Genomic DNA, 15,907 nt, shown 5'->3' on the forward strand with positions numbered 1-15,907 from the left:
CAAATCATCCCACCCTCTCCCTCTCCCTCTGAGTCCAAGAGTCCACTATACCCATCTGTGTCTTTTTTGCTGTCTTGCATACAGGGTCATCATTGCCATCTTTCTAAATTCCATATATATGTGTTAGTATACTGTATTGGTGTTTTTCTTTCAGGCTTACTTCACTCTGTATAATCGGCTCCAGTTTCATCCATCTCAACAGAACTGATTCAAATGTATTCTTTTTAATGGCTGAGTAATACTCCATTGTGTATATGTACCAAAGCTTTCTTATCCATTCATCTGCTGATGGACATCTAGGTTGTTTCCATGTCCTGGCTGTTATAAACAGTGCTGCGATGAACATTGGGGTACATGTGTCTCTTTCAATTCTGGTTTCCTCGGTTTGTATGCCCAGCAGTGGGATTGCTGGGTCATATGGCAGTTCTATTTGCAATTTTTTAAGGAATCTCCACACTGTTTTCCATAGTGGTTGTACTAGTTTGCATTCCCACCAACAGTGTAGGAGGGTTCCCTTTTCTCCACACCCTCTCCAGCATTTATTGCTTGCAGATTTTTGGATTGCAGACATTCTGACTGGTGTGAAGTGGTACCTCATTGTGGTTTTGATTTGCATTTCTCTGATGATGAGTGATGTTGAGCATCTTTTCATGTGTTTGTTAGCCATCCATATGTCTTCTTTGGAGAAATGTCTATTTAGTTCTTTGGCCCATTTTTTGATTGAAGTTACTAGTTTCTTAAAAATTTCATAAAATTTGCCTGAGAGACTATATAGGCTCATTACTCTTTGAGTGCTAGGTTCTTAAAAATGTTTTCTAATTCCTTCATGTAAACTTGGTCTGTTATGATTTTTCTTTCTGTTCTGAGAATTTTGGCCATTTTTATTTTCTAAGAAAAAAATCCACTTTGTCATTTATTTGCATATTTAAGCAAAGCAGCCATTTGTGTTTCAATTTAATTTTGTAAATTTGTGTTTTTGCCCCTCTTCTTGATTATATTACCTAACATCTATACATATTTTATTATTTCCCCCCAAAGAACCAGATCTTGGGTTGATTTATTTCTTAGTATTGCCATCCTTTTGTTTTCTAATGTAGTAAGTTAAGCTTTTATCTTTAGTATTCTTTCCATCTGCTTGTCTTGGTTTTGTTCTTTTACTAACTTTCAGAACTTGATTCTTAATTTATTTTTATTCTTTCTTGCTTAATGATATAAATATTTAGGACTTTGAATTTCTTTCTGAGTCCTATTTAGCTATATACCATAGGTTCTAATATGTCACGTATGTGTTAACCATTACTTTGTAGATTTTCTATGCTTTCTAATTTCCTCTTTAATCAAAGAGGAAATGGAGAATTTAAATTCTCCAAATGATAAGGTTTTTAGATTTTTTATTATTGAAAAATCAATTTCCAGTTTTATTAAATATTGCCAGAGAATCAGGCAGATGCTATGCTGCCCCTGTAACCTAGTACCAGAAAACATAGAGTGTAATCTTGGCCTTATTCCATTGGCCAACCAGTCACTACAATTGGTCAACAAAACACTAAGGCCCAGATTCAAGGGGAGGGAATATTCACCCTCCCTCTCAATGGAAGAAGTATCAAAGAATTCACAGATTTGTTTTAAATCCACTACATTTTCACTGCTCATCACTGGATCTGTCTCTTATCTCTGTCTCTCATTGTCATTTTATCTGTCTCAAACACATCACAAACAATCACACTCATATTCACAGACTTGCATATAGTTGCTTGTAGATACACTAGCTATCAGTATCAGAAACAAAATTGTAGTGACAGTTGTTGTGGTACTTTGTAAGTAATGACAGCTAAATTGAAAAAAAGTGAAATATGTCAGTTATTAACTAATAGCAAATATAAGATTATTCCATTTCCCTAAATATTCACAAATCATAAGGACAAAATCTTTGAATAAAGTCATACAACATAAAGCCCAGAGTCATTATGAGAATGTAACTTGCCTCCTGTTTAATTTCCCATGTGCTGGGTGGGCTCCCTGGTTTCATCTATATTGGATTTTTCCTTAAATCTCCCTTGGTTTCTTTCTTCCTTGACATAAGGATTATGTATCTTTTGCTAACATTTACTCTGAAAGGATGCAGTGTTTTCTCTCTCCCTGATCCTACGACTGTTACCTCTGCTGTACCCACTCTAACCTCGCACTCATTACTATTGCTCTGTTTCCCCTACACAACAATTCATTTAGAGTGCCAGGCCCCATGAGCTGGTAAGCCATTTCATCCAAGTCTGGAAGGGGTGGGAGGAGCCAGAATCTACAACATGTTGCCATTTGACATGACAGTAAGGTGGCAGCCAAGGAGGAGGGTCTGGTATAATCGCCCAAATGCAAGTATATTCAATCAACTGGTGATGACCCCCATTTGGAGCATTTGGCTGAGGGTCCAAGAGGCAGTGGTGTCCACAAAATGTGTGAAGGTGCATAATATGCACGTGCCATCCATCTGGTAGCTCCCAAACCTATATCTCCTTTGATGTCTCTCCTCATCCTCAGACCTACGACTCCAAAGTGCCCAAATCCTAATTACTTTACCCCTTCTACCAAAACATGCTTCCGAACCATGTACCGTAACCCAGTGAGGGGTGTCACCATCCATTTATAACTAAGCCACGAACATGAAGTTATCATGAATTCTCTTTCATCACTCCTAAATTATCAAATCATCAAATACTCCATATTTTACCTCCTTAATAGCTCTCAAAGTAATAGAGTTGTTCCCATCCCATTTGTCATCATCCAGGTATAGCGTTTAAAATGACATCTGACACCTACTAAGCACTGCCATCTCTCAGCTGTATCACTGAAACAGAGTTCTAACTGTTCTCTGCCTATGTACTTGCTCTCTCTGAGTCACTCACCATTTTGATCTATTTTTCTATAGTTGAGATGTTCTGTTTGAATTACTATAGTTTTAATAGAAGGCTTCATATTTGGTAGTGTTCAAACATGTTTTTTCTTCTTCAGTATAGTTTTTGCTATTCTTGGCCTTCTGCCTTTCATATAAATTTTAAAATTAGCTCGTCAATTTTCACCAAAATCTGGGCATTTGATTGGAATTATATTTCATTCTCTCACAGATAATCCCCTACAATCCTGGCTGCCTTGATGTTTCTCCATGCTGTCAGACAACAGTGTTTATGAGTATAGATTTTATGGTTGCTTTTGACAGGAGGATAGTCTGATATCTGCCTCTCCCTGGAGCCAGAAGCAGAAACACTTTGCAAATCTTCCCAATTTTCTATGAAAAAAGAAATTCCTTAGAAGACGTTTATATGACAAACCTTGACTCTGCCAATAGTTAATATAAAGTTAAAATATTACGTTATGAAACTTGATCCATTTGACCACAGTTGAGAAAAGACATATGCCAACTGGGTTATGCAACAACCACCACAAAGTGTTGGCTCCTAGAACTGAAGTTTTCAGGAAGAAGGTTGTTATAAACAAGATTCTGAATGAAGTTTATCAGGATCCAATTTTACCTCCATCTCTCTGCTCACTTCTTGTTGAATGTTGAAGCCATTCAGAAACAGGCTCATGTCCATCAGATAACTGTCAGCAATTCCCAGAATTACACACTTCCGGGTCCACACCCAGCAGAAAGTGGGTCTTTGTCCTAGAGTATCGGGAAAATTGCATTGGCTCTTCCTGGATCACTGCTCATTCCTAACCAAATCACATTGCCTAAGGAAATCTGGAGCAGTGACTAGTAGGAGGAGGATGAGACGGTTTCTATTTCTTCGTTGTTGCCATTTTCTGTCTCTCTCTTTACCTCCTCAACAGAATGAGAGTCAGATGATCAGACTGAGCTTCATCATTCTACCATTTACTGCTATGATTCTGAAAAAGTCACTTCACTACTCTCTCAATTTCCACAACTGCAGACGGAGCTAATGATATCCACTTCACCTCCTTCCAGGCAATAGCTCTAAAAAGAGTAGTATAAATGAGGGAGAGTAAGAGGGTGACAGGTCTGGAGACTAAGTCCTTTTAAATGACTGTTGAGATTGTGGGTGATGCTTCTGCTAGAGAAATCTTAAAACGTGGTTGTTTTTTTTTTTCCCCTCAAGCATTTCAGTGATTGTGAAGGCTAAATGAAATATTTTGCAAATGTTTATAGACTCTGAGGCTCTTAAGAGATGCTGAATTGTATTATGGGCCTCATACAGAAGATTACGAAGCTCTTATTCCACCCCAAGTATTGTTTGTGTGTGTCACTTGTCAAGGGTCTCTACCTAGGGAACAAAAGCACAAAAGTTGCACTGAAGTCCTCTGGCCTAATCCTCTTAAGAGTCATTAAAGCCTCTTTGAATTGATCCAAAGGGAGTCAAGTACCTTTTTCAGACAGAAGGTTCTTTCAGATTTCCTCACTGTTCCTGGTTCTGACAAGCCCACTCAAGTGTTCACTGCTACACACCACTGTTGCCATGCACCACTTGGAGCCAGAGATTCTGTCCAAGATCACAATGCCAGGAAATGGCTGACCAGAGATCTTTCTAGAATCCACCGTCCTTCCATGTGGCCAACAAACAGCACAGTCACAAGGGGCACTGTCAACTGCAAGGCTTCAAAGGCTTTCGAAAAACAGATTTTGACTGCACTCTGCAGGAGGAATGGGACAGTGTCTGAACAAGGGTTGTGTGTGCAGGAATGAGTGGGTCGGCAATCAGGGAGATCAGCTCTTAGCCTGGCAGGGTTGCCTAACCCAGGACTGAAGGCATAAGACCAAATGTTTTAATGATTATTGCATTTGCAGAGCCCAGCACAGCAGCTGGCTTCAGGGATGCTCTGTTGAGCTGATGGTGCAGGTGGAAAGGAACAGAAAGACTTTAAGAGGTGGTCTGGAGAGGAGACAGTTAAAATTTGTGACTGGCTGAACATGAAGGATAAACAGTGAATAAGTGAACTCTGATTCGGGTCTGGGGAACTAGCAGACACAGGGACAATTGAGTAAGATGATTAAGAGTTCAGTGAGTGGCTTTAGTTTGAAGTGATGGTAGGTCTGCTATGAAAACTCTATCAGAGACTTACAACATGAAGTAGTTTCTTAATGAAAAATTTATACAAAATTCTATAGGTTTTTACTATAAAATGTTAAGCCAATAGAATGTCTTATAGAAATTTTCCTTTCTGTGGAGCACAGACCATTAGACAGACCACCTCCTAGTGTTTTCCTTACTAATGAAACTCTACTTTTGACTGAAACATTAGTGAGCCTGACTCAATATTTTCATATTCCAATTTCCCTTGCCAGATGACTATGGAACTCAACCTTGCCAACGAGACATAAGTAGAAGGTCTTGGACAGGCCCCAACCAACTGGTGTGTACATTTTGCTCTTGGACTTTTCATTTTTTCCCCACTTCCAATACGGACCTGATGGCTGGAGCTCCAGCAACCTTCTGATGACAAGGATGGAAACCACATGCTAAAGATGGCAGATGGAAGGAAGCTGAGTTCTTCATGGCACTGTGAAGCCATCATACCAAGCCCTGGATGCCACTGTGTAACTTCTATTTAACATAAGAAAGAAAGCCTCTAGTTTGTTGTGTCTTTGTTTTTTCAAGTCTCTATCTGTCAAGGCCAAATGCAATTGCTTTAAAATTGCATTTGTCATTAAAATTATGAAAGATCTTTGCTTTTCTTCCAGAATGAGTTTTAGTGTTTTACAAAAGTAATAAGGCTTTAGTCCTTGATTTAAAATAATGTTTCAACCTTATAAGCATGACCATCATTTACAATATCTGAAAGGCACTTTTGGGAGACTGGTGAAAACAGTTACAAGCATAGCCCATGGCCTTTGTACATTTTTTCAAAAAGATTGAGAGAACAGCATGTTTCAAATGCTACACAATTCAAGATTCTAACCCTTGCTCATGACCACTACTCTGCACTTAAAGCAACCCACTACTTTTAATCCCAGATAGCCTAATAAATACCAAGAGCATCCTGGTTTTTATAGTGGTGGAATCTGTGAGAATAGATCCGCTGTGAGCAAACTCATCCCAGGGAGATCACCGTTGTTGAGGCGAAGGAGGGAGACGCCGGGCACCCACAGCTGCATCAGCCTCTCTTTTAGTTATGGTAACTGAACAGGATGTTTTTGTTTGATTGAAAGCACATGTCAGACAATGGCTGCTTCAGCTCTGCCCCTCTACCTCAAGCCCAGCTCCAGCCAGCCGCTGACCACCTGACTGGCCAGGCCTAACACCATTTTCCAGGAGACAGTCTTTGCTTAATCCAGCCCACTTTGTACAGGGGTTCTTCCCAGGTCCAGGGTGCGGCAAGGCCTTTTGGTTTGGGACTATCTCCTGTGGTTGGCTAGGAGCTGTAGTGATTTTTAGAGCAAGGGGCATGGGGTAGGGGAGGGCGTCCAGATATGAGGAACAAACAGCAGAGGTGGGCACACCACAGACGCAAAATACAAAGTCACCCTTCAGGAAAGTTCCTCAGTCAGAATCCCATCTGGTTTCATGCCTGAAGCTGTGGGCTTCATTTCCACAGTGTTCTCAAGCCGAAGAGCTTCATTTTGTCAATCACCTTCACGGATACAGAGTTCATTACTTAGCACCTGAATAGTAGTTCTGTTTGAAAGATAAATTTCTCCCGATTTGTTCAGCTGATCTATTAGGTAACCCAGAAACCTCTAAAAAGAAACAGAAAAGAGAAAAACCTCAACCTTAATTCTGTAGATCCAAAAGGAAGAAAAGATACCCCATTAAAGCCAGACTCACAGAGCTTCCAGCTCATTTGACTTGCTTAGGACAGACTCCCTCCCAAGGGGTGAGCCTTTTCTGGAGCTTTCTCAGAATTTCTCCCCTACCCTGACGTCTTTGCTACTACTTCAGTGTCCCCAGGTGGGAGATGGAAATAAAACACACTCAAAAACCTTGGCAAAGCAACATTCTGGTCTCCATGCCTATTCAGAGGAGGGGCAGAGTCTAGAGACGGATGCTAAACTAGAGGAGAGCTTCTACTCCTGCCCAGGACAGTGGAAAGCGTTGATGAAGGAAGGCCCGGGCATGACCCCAGCTCCTCAAGCAGCGCGAACGTACACTCACAGAGCATGTGGAGCTTGCATCACACGCATTCTCTCATTTCCCACAGCACTGGAGGCATCCCCCAGCACCAGTTCCACACGGGGCAGGAACCTCCCATCAGAAGGTCAGGCTGCTGCACGTCTGATGGGCAGGAACTCACCACTTCGTAAGGCCTCCCACCCCCATTTTTACATCTAAACTCTGCATCCCTCTGGTTTTCATTCACTAATCTAGTTCCAGCCCTGCAGCTCTCCATGTAGATTACGCACTTCCGCATCCTCCTGATCATTTAATTATGTGACAACCACTATCATGCCACTCCAGTGAGTATTCTCCTTTACAAGCCACATGAAAGTGTTAGGAGCTCAGTCATGTCCGACTCTTTGCAACCCCATGGACTGCAGCCCACTAGTAGCCCACTAGTCTCCTCCGTCTATAGAATTCTCCAGGCAAGAATACTGGAGTGGATTGCTATTTCCTTCTCCAGGGGATCTTCCCAACCTAGGAATGGAACCCAGGTCTCTTGCATTGCAGGCGGATTCTTTACCATCTGATCCTCCAGGGAAGCCCCTTATAGGCCATAGAGCCCCTGTCATAGACCTTGATTTCTTCTCCACTTATCCTGCCTCCAGCTTGTCAATGACCCTCTTGAAGAGCATTGTTATGGAGGCCCGTGTTCACTTGAGTGTGCATGCAAGCTCCAGGTGAGTCCTCCTAGGCCCTACACCTCTGTCAATAGAGTCCGTGGCTGTACTAGTGTCTTTGTCAGCTCCAGTCACACTGAGCTTCTGGCCAACTAAAACTCATAAATCTTCTCCAGTCCAAACATGTGCCTTTCACTTTCTAAGAGTGGGACTGATGTCGATCAATAATGAATGTTGCTCCTGATGCAATTTTTGTTAAAGCCGAGGAGAGTTCTGTCCATTTACCTTAGAGGTTCCATCCTGATGTTCCAACTAGTCTCAAGATCTGGAAGACTGACCTGTCATTCGCCATCAGCTACACTTTCCAGCTTTGCGGCAATCACAAGCTTATGGACCTGCTTTGTATTTCTGTGTGCCATCCATGGAAGCTGACTGTCTCTACCAAGGGGTGAGCCGAGGTGATAGAGTCTATCTTACATGGGGTTTGCCCAAGGTCAGGCAATAGACCTATGCCTGTGGAACTGCACTGGAATTCTGGTCTCCTGAAGCCCAGGGTGGAGATTTCCCCAGAGGGCCATGGGGCAGCTGCGTGGGATGCTTTCCTCCCCCGGGGGCTGCCACACCTGCTTCGTGCTCATCAGCCACTCTGCAGGTAGAACCTCCACGTGGTTTTCAGGGTGAGAAACTGTGTTCATTATCTTGTGTCGGCTGACACAGAAGGCCAGAGCTGCTGACAAAGCTGCTCTCCATCTGCATTCCCTTCTAGACTTCAAGGGTCTCTGACCAAACCCAGCTAGACCTGCCTCCTCCACGGACCTGCCTGTATCACCCAGCTTTCTGCCCTGGCATGGACAGCTCTGACCTAGGCACTAAGACTGGGATCCTAACGCTCATTCCATCATGTTTAATTCTTTGACTTTGAGACAAGCCATTTCCTCCTGAGCCTTAATTTTCTCATTTAAAATAGAGGACACAGCATCCTTCCTTTCAGGGTAAATTTGAGCATCAAAGGAGAAAATGAATATAACAATTTTTTGAAAACTCTCCAATGCTTTGCAAAGTATATTATTATTATCAAACGGGTACAGAACTCCAAAATGAGTCAGAACCACTTAAAATTCCTTTTTTAAAGCAGTTCATTGTATCCTAACCTATTTATTCATTTCTTTCTCTTTTTTTTTCTCCTTAAATTCCCAGTAAAAACTGAATATTAAGAATGCATGCAGGGAGAGCACTGAATACAAATTAACTATGTAATGTTCTTTAGTCACTTTGGCAGGGAAACGATACACCTATTAAAATACCCCAGGCAGAGCTGGCACGTACTCTGCTGATAACCCCAGCAGAGAATGACCTTGGCATCATTACAAGGGCAATATTTTCAAATGGATGAACTATTCTTGAACAAAGTGTCCAGTGTACTAGGAATAAACAGGCTTTTCATCAACAAAGCTGTGTGTTTTCTGGTTCCAACAACCTTTCCCAGAGACAGTGTCAGAGAGTGGGGAAGACCAGGAAGCGGCACCTCCAAGCCGCCTGCCCAGTCTTGCTCATCTCTCCTCGAGAATCCTGTGACTGAAAGGGCCTTCAAACCTCCCTCCTCTCTTTTGAAGTTGTCATGATGATTTGTCTGCACCTTTGCACAAGTGGAACCTGGTGCTGTCCACTGTGCTGCTGGGCAGACCTCAGTGAGCGCGTGGCAGGACCCCTGCAGTATCAAATGGGGGCCCGGAGCCTCATGAGCAACGGCTGTGCTGGGGACTCATGTTCGATGCCACCAAGTGTGTCTAAGAGGCCAACTCCATCAGGAGGAGACAAGTCTCCCAGGCAGTTGAAAACAGGGTACACGAGAGGCTTTGAAGACAAGATCCTTGTGACAAAATTCACAAGGAGAGCAAGAAAGGACTCTCATTCACCAGAAACAAAGCGCATATGTACCATATATAAAAGAGACAGCCCGTGGGAATTTGCTGGGACTCAGGGAATTCGAACCGGGACTCGGTAACAGCCTAGTGGGGCAGGATGGGGAGGGAGGTGGGAGGTTCAAGAGGGAGGGGACATAGGTATACCTATGGGTGGTTCATGTTGATATTTTGCAGAAACCACCACAATATTGTAAAGCAATTATCTTTCAATTTAAAATAAATTTAATTATTAAAAAAAACTCAACTGGTGAGACTTGCTTCCCCTCCTGGGCCCAACGAGGCTGGTCCATTTAGCTATCCATTCTTTCATTCATTTCAGATGTTTTTTTGAGTACCTACTGTGCACCTAACATTGTTCTATGTTCTGGGGACACTGAATAAAGAAGATGGTCTGTTCTCCTTACATTCTGGTAAGAATAGGCAAACAAAAAAATAAGCCTATGTCTAGTCTGCCAGGTGGTGGAAAGTGCTAAGAGGCACAGGGAGTACAGGGGTGGGTGGGCATAAGTTTATATCGGGGAAGGCCATGCTGTGAAAGTAAATTTGACTGCAGGTTAAGAGGAAGTGTGAGTGGGCTGTGACTATCTGGGCAAGTGTATTCCAGGCAAGAATATGCTTCCAGCAGCAAAGAAGATAGTGTTACAGGAGGGGAGCCAGCCAAGGAGAAAGTCAGAAGAGATGAAGTCAGAGAGGTGATGGGGAGCCAGTCCATGTGGGGCCTGAGAGCCATTTCAAGGACTTTGGTTTTAATTCTGAGTGATCTGGGGGCAGGGCGAGACTGGAAAAGTAAGACAATCTGATTTCTGGGTCTAAAGATCATCCTAGATGTTCTACTGAGAACAGCATGCAGACAGGCAGAATGTGAGCAGGAAGAGAATTAGGAGGATACGGCAAGAGTGTCAGCAAGAGAAGACAGCGGTGGCTGGAACCCAGACAGCACCTATGCAAGGGTGAGATGAGGCTCAGGATGTTTTTTAGGTAAGATCTGTAGGAACTGATAATAATGGGATGTGGGAAATAAGGATTAGTCCATTGTTTTGACTTACGCACCTGGGAGGACAGAGTTAACATTTTATCAAGAAGGAGAAGATGATGGGTGAAACGTGACTAAAGGCATCAGGAGTCTGGTGTGGGACATGGTGAGTTGGATGTGTGCATGATGTGAAGTCACTTCAGTCATGCCTGATTCTTTGTGACCCTATGGACCATATCCCTCCAGGCTCCTCTGTCCTTGGGATTCTCCAGGCAAGGATACTAGAGTGGGTTGCCAGGCCCTCCTCCAGGGGATCTTCCTGACCCAGGGATTGAACCTGTGTCTCTTGTGTCTCCTGCATTGGCAGGCAGGTTCTTTGCCACTAGCACTACCTAGGAAGCCCCACTGAGATGTCTAGCGGATGCCAAGTGGAATGCCTTGTAGGCAGTTGGATAAGCAAGCCTTGGGCCCAGGCTAGAGATATAAATGTGGGGATCATTATTGTAAAGAAGGGAAGGGACAGTCCACGTCGAAGCACACCCTTGCTCAAATGCCTCAGTTTGAAGGTTCATGTTCCCACACCAAGAACTAGTCATCTGGGCTAGTTACATGCACAGATATTGAGAAATGTCAGTTAATTGTGTCTCCAGAAAGAAGAAACAGTTGGGTGACCATATAGCCAGTTTCTGCCAAAATGGCCTTAGCAAGTTCATTTTAGGGGGTGGTGGGAGGAAAAGACTGATTGAGGAGATGTTAAGAGAAAGAAGGAAGTAGAGAAATGGGGTGGTGGCTAAAGTGAGATTTGGAATCAAGAGAGGTTGTGTGTTTTGTATCCAGCCTATATACAGGATGGAATGGAAATTTATGTATCCAAAAGAGGAAAAAGTGCGATGATGCAAAAGAGATAGGGGACCACCCCAGAGGGATATTCCTGAGCAGGTGAGAGAGAAAGGGTTCTAGCTAAGTGCTTCTTAAATTTCACTGTGCTGAAGAATCACTTAGAGAGACAGTTTCCAGGCTCTACCCCACAAATTCTGATTCAGCAGGTCTGGAGTGGGCTGGAGAATTGGTACTTCTGATCACCCCCCAGGTAATGCTGATGCTGCCAGTCAGGAGCAAGGACCACACTTTGAGTACTGCTGATGGAAGCTTGGGAAATTCACCCCAGTGCCAGCAGGGAAGGCAGAACAGATATGCACTGATGAGGATGGGTGGGTGGGTGCGGTGGTGGGAATGTGGAACTTGTCAGTTTATTGTTCTATAATCCCACTGAACTAGGAAGCAAGGTCATCAGCTGAGAGTGAGCATGGGGGAGGAAGACTGAGGGTTTGAGAAGGGAGGAGAAAACGCGAAATCCTTGTCTTACAGAGTGGGAGAATAATGGTGTAGGGAAATGGAATAGAAGGACCAGGCCAGCACCAAGGTCCCACCCGAAGTTCAACCACAGCCAGTGGCATGCTCAGCCTTGCTGGTGCAGACACAGTGGACAGAGGTAGATTCAGCCAGGCCTCTCTGGTCTTGCCAGGAAGGTGCAATGAAGGAAGAGGTGGAAGGGAGTTGAATGTGTATTAGTGGCCAGGGTGATAATGAGAAACCACATAATCTAAGTGGGTAAGGAGGGCAGTGAGGACTTGTGGGTGCAATGGGGGTGGCGGGGAATACTGGAAGGGTGACAGATCCATTGACTGAATCTCAATGAGGTTGAAGAACCACTGGACAGAATAGAAGCCTGAACTGGAAGGAGAAAACTATGATGAGAGGGTGGAACATTTGAAATTGAGATTACCAAGGGAGTACAACTGTTAGTAATGGCAAGGTCAAGAGCACAGCCAGGGGCATGAGTGGCCAAAATACCATAATGAGTCAATGGAACAAGACAGAAATCCCCCAAATAAACCCACACACCTATGGTCAATTAAACTATGATGAAGGAGGCAAGAATATACAATGGACAAAAAGTCTCTTCAATAAGTGGTGCTGAGAAAACTGGACAGAATGTAAAAGAATGAAATCAGAACATTCTCTAACACCACATACAAAAATAAACTCAAAATGGATCAAAGACCTAAATGTGAGGCCGGGCACTATAAAATTCTTAGAGGAAAACAGGCAAAACACTCTTTGACATAAATTGCAGCAATATCTTTTTTGCTCCGCCTCCTAGAGTAATGAAAATAAAAGCAGAAATAAACAAACAGGATCTAATTAAACTTAAAAGCTTTTGCACAGCAAAGGAAACCATAAACAAAACAAAAAGACAACCCACAGAACAGGAGAAAATATTTGCAAATGAACTGAACAACAAAGGCTTAATCTCCAAAATATACAAACAGCTCATGCAGCTCAATATTCAAAAACAAAAACCCAACAAAAAATGGGCAGATGATATAAATAGACATTTCTTCAAAGAAGACATACAGATGACCAAGAGGCATGTGAAAAGATGCTTAATGTCACTAATTATCAGAGAAATGCAAATCAAAACTGCAATGAGGTATCACCTCACGCTGGTAAGAATGACCATCATCAAAGAATCTACAAATAACAAATACTGGAAAGGATGTGGAGAAAAAGAAATGCTCCTACATTGCTGGCAGGAATGTAAATTGGTATAATCACTATGGGAAGTTTCTTTAAAAAACTAAAAATAGAACCACTAGATGATCCAGCGATCCCACTCCTGGGCGTATATCTGGAGAAAACTATAATTTGAAAAGATACATGTACCCCTATGTTCATTGCAACACTACTCACGATAGCTAGGACATGGAGGCAGTCTAAACATCCATTGACAGAGGAATGGATAAATAAGATGTCATACATACCTACAATGGAATATTATTCAGCCATAAAAAAGAATAGTTGGGGGAATGTCTTCACCAACTTCCCATGGGCCCCCATCCCCTCCCACCTCCTGTGTCAATAACCTGGAGCAAGAATGCCGACTTTGTCATTCCTCCCCCAGTCACATGCTTCTGTGAGCAGCCCATGCTGGGGCCTCGGGCCAAGCGCCCTGACCACCAGACCTGCCCCAGCAGTTTCTAAGGAGACCAGCCACATGCCCAGGGAAAGATGAATGAGCTTCTGCACCTCCAGCCTGGCAGCCAGGGGAGAGTCTAGTCCTTCCTCCTACCTTGGGTAACTCACCTGCACGCCCTCCACGGACATGCCTGTGTTACCCCCTCTCCTGGGGACAGGCCAGGCAGCCTAGAGAGCGCTTTCCCATCTGCAGGACAGATACTGACACCACCCTACAGAGTCAAAATGCCTATTAAACATTTGTGCTTAAAAACAGAATGTGCTTAAAAACTTCTCGGTGCCATGCTTAATTTTTTTTAAAAAGTCTTAACAGTGAGTATGTGACAGTGCCTATGTCCCAGATGCTGTTCCGGTGCTTTCCGCACATCACCTCAACTCTCAAGGTGCTCAGGTTAGGTCATCTCATTAACATTCCAGAGCAGGAACTTGAACCCACCGCTGACGAGTCTCAGTGTGAGCTCTCAGCTGCTGGGTCACCGCCTCCCTTAACAGACCAAGTTTCTGTCCTGTTCCATCCTAGCATCCCCTCTCCTAAATCTGCCATCTGGATGACCAACCATTTAAGATTTTGAGATATGTGGTCAATTCTGATGAAACTGGTAGAAAATCCTACTTAAAGAGTGTCACTGTCATTTCCTAGTGGCTTCCCAGATGACTCTGTGAGTAAAGAATCTGCCTGCAAAGCAGGAGACACGGGAGATGTGGGTTCAATCCCTGGATTAGGAAGATCCTCTAGGGAAGGAAATGGCAACCCACTCCAGTATTCTTGCCTGGAAAATTCCATGGACAGAGGAGTCTGGCCAGCTACAGTTCATAGGGTCACAAAGAGTCGAACGTGACTGAGCAACTAAGCAAAAAAAAAGTGAAAGAATGCCATTTGCAGCAATTTGTATGGACCGAGAGATTATCATACTAAGTCACCCAGAGAAAGACAAATATCATGACTTCACTTATATGTGGAATCTAATTTTTATAAATGAACTTATTTACAAAGCAAAAATAGATTTACAGATTTCAAAAACAGTTTCCAAAGGGGAAATGTAGGAGGGTGAGGTGGGGTGGATAAATTATGAGCTTGGGGTTAAAATGCACACACTACAATATATAAAATAGATAACCAACCTGTGCAAGGACCTCCTGTATAGCACAGGGAACCCTATTCAATATTCTGTAATAACTTATATGGGAAAAGAATCTGAAGAAGAATGAATATACGTGTATATATATATACACACACACACACACACACACATATATATATAAAACTGAATCATTATGCTGTAAACCTGAAACTAATACAAGGTAAATCAACTATTTACCAATAAAATTTTTAAAAATGAATGAAAGTTGTACTCTATGTGAGACAGACATATAAAAATTTTTTTAAGATGCCATAAAGGATAAGATCACTGGGAGGAGGAGAAGTTGAAGAACTGGGAGACAGTATTAGAAAGACCATGTTTGTGGATATTGAAATTACCAATGATTATTATCAAGAGTATTTTTGGAAGAGCACTGAGAGCTATTGTTTTCAGACTCTCCTGACAGAAACTGGCGCTCTAACGAGGGGAAGAAGTTCTGAAATATAAATTCTGGGCCCCCAAGCAAAAGGTTCCCCATGAGTCTCCTTCTAGCGCTAATTGCAGAATAAACAGATGAGCCAGCAGGGGCTGCCGCTGAAGAGGCCGAGCCAGCAGAGAGGATTGCTCTAGCTGGCCAGCGCAGACCTCAAAAGAGCCCAACTTTCCCCAGCTCTTTCCTTGTTTAAGCTGAAGAATTCGGAGTGATACACTGTTCACTGGCTATGTGCGTGCTTGTGCTAAGTTGCTTCAGTCGTCCGACTCTCTGCAACCCCATGGACTGCAGCCTGCCCAGCTCTTCTGTCCATGGAATTCTCTAGGCAAGAATATTGGAGTGGGTTGGTTGCCATGCCCTCCTCCAGGGGATCTTCCTGACCCAGGGATCAAACCTGCGTCACCTGTGGCTTCTGCATTGCAGGCAGATTCTTTGCCACTGAGCCACAGGGGAAGCCCCCAACTCAAAATAAAAAAAAAATTTTTAAGAGTGGTGGGGAGATGTTGAGAACCTGAGGTGATTCATCAGCTGGTGATGAATTCATCACCAGCTGTGAATGCTGGTGATGTCTCCTCATACATTTTATATGAAACAGGAGGCCAATGGTTTATGACGTCTTGGATTTCGTATTTAACTACTATGCATGTGCTAAGGCAGAAAAGACTAAAT

The sequence above is a fragment of the Capricornis sumatraensis genome, chromosome 13 (genome assembly GCF_032405125.1).
Source record: "Capricornis sumatraensis isolate serow.1 chromosome 13, serow.2, whole genome shotgun sequence".
NCBI classification, from domain to species: Eukaryota; Metazoa; Chordata; class Mammalia; order Artiodactyla; family Bovidae; genus Capricornis; species Capricornis sumatraensis.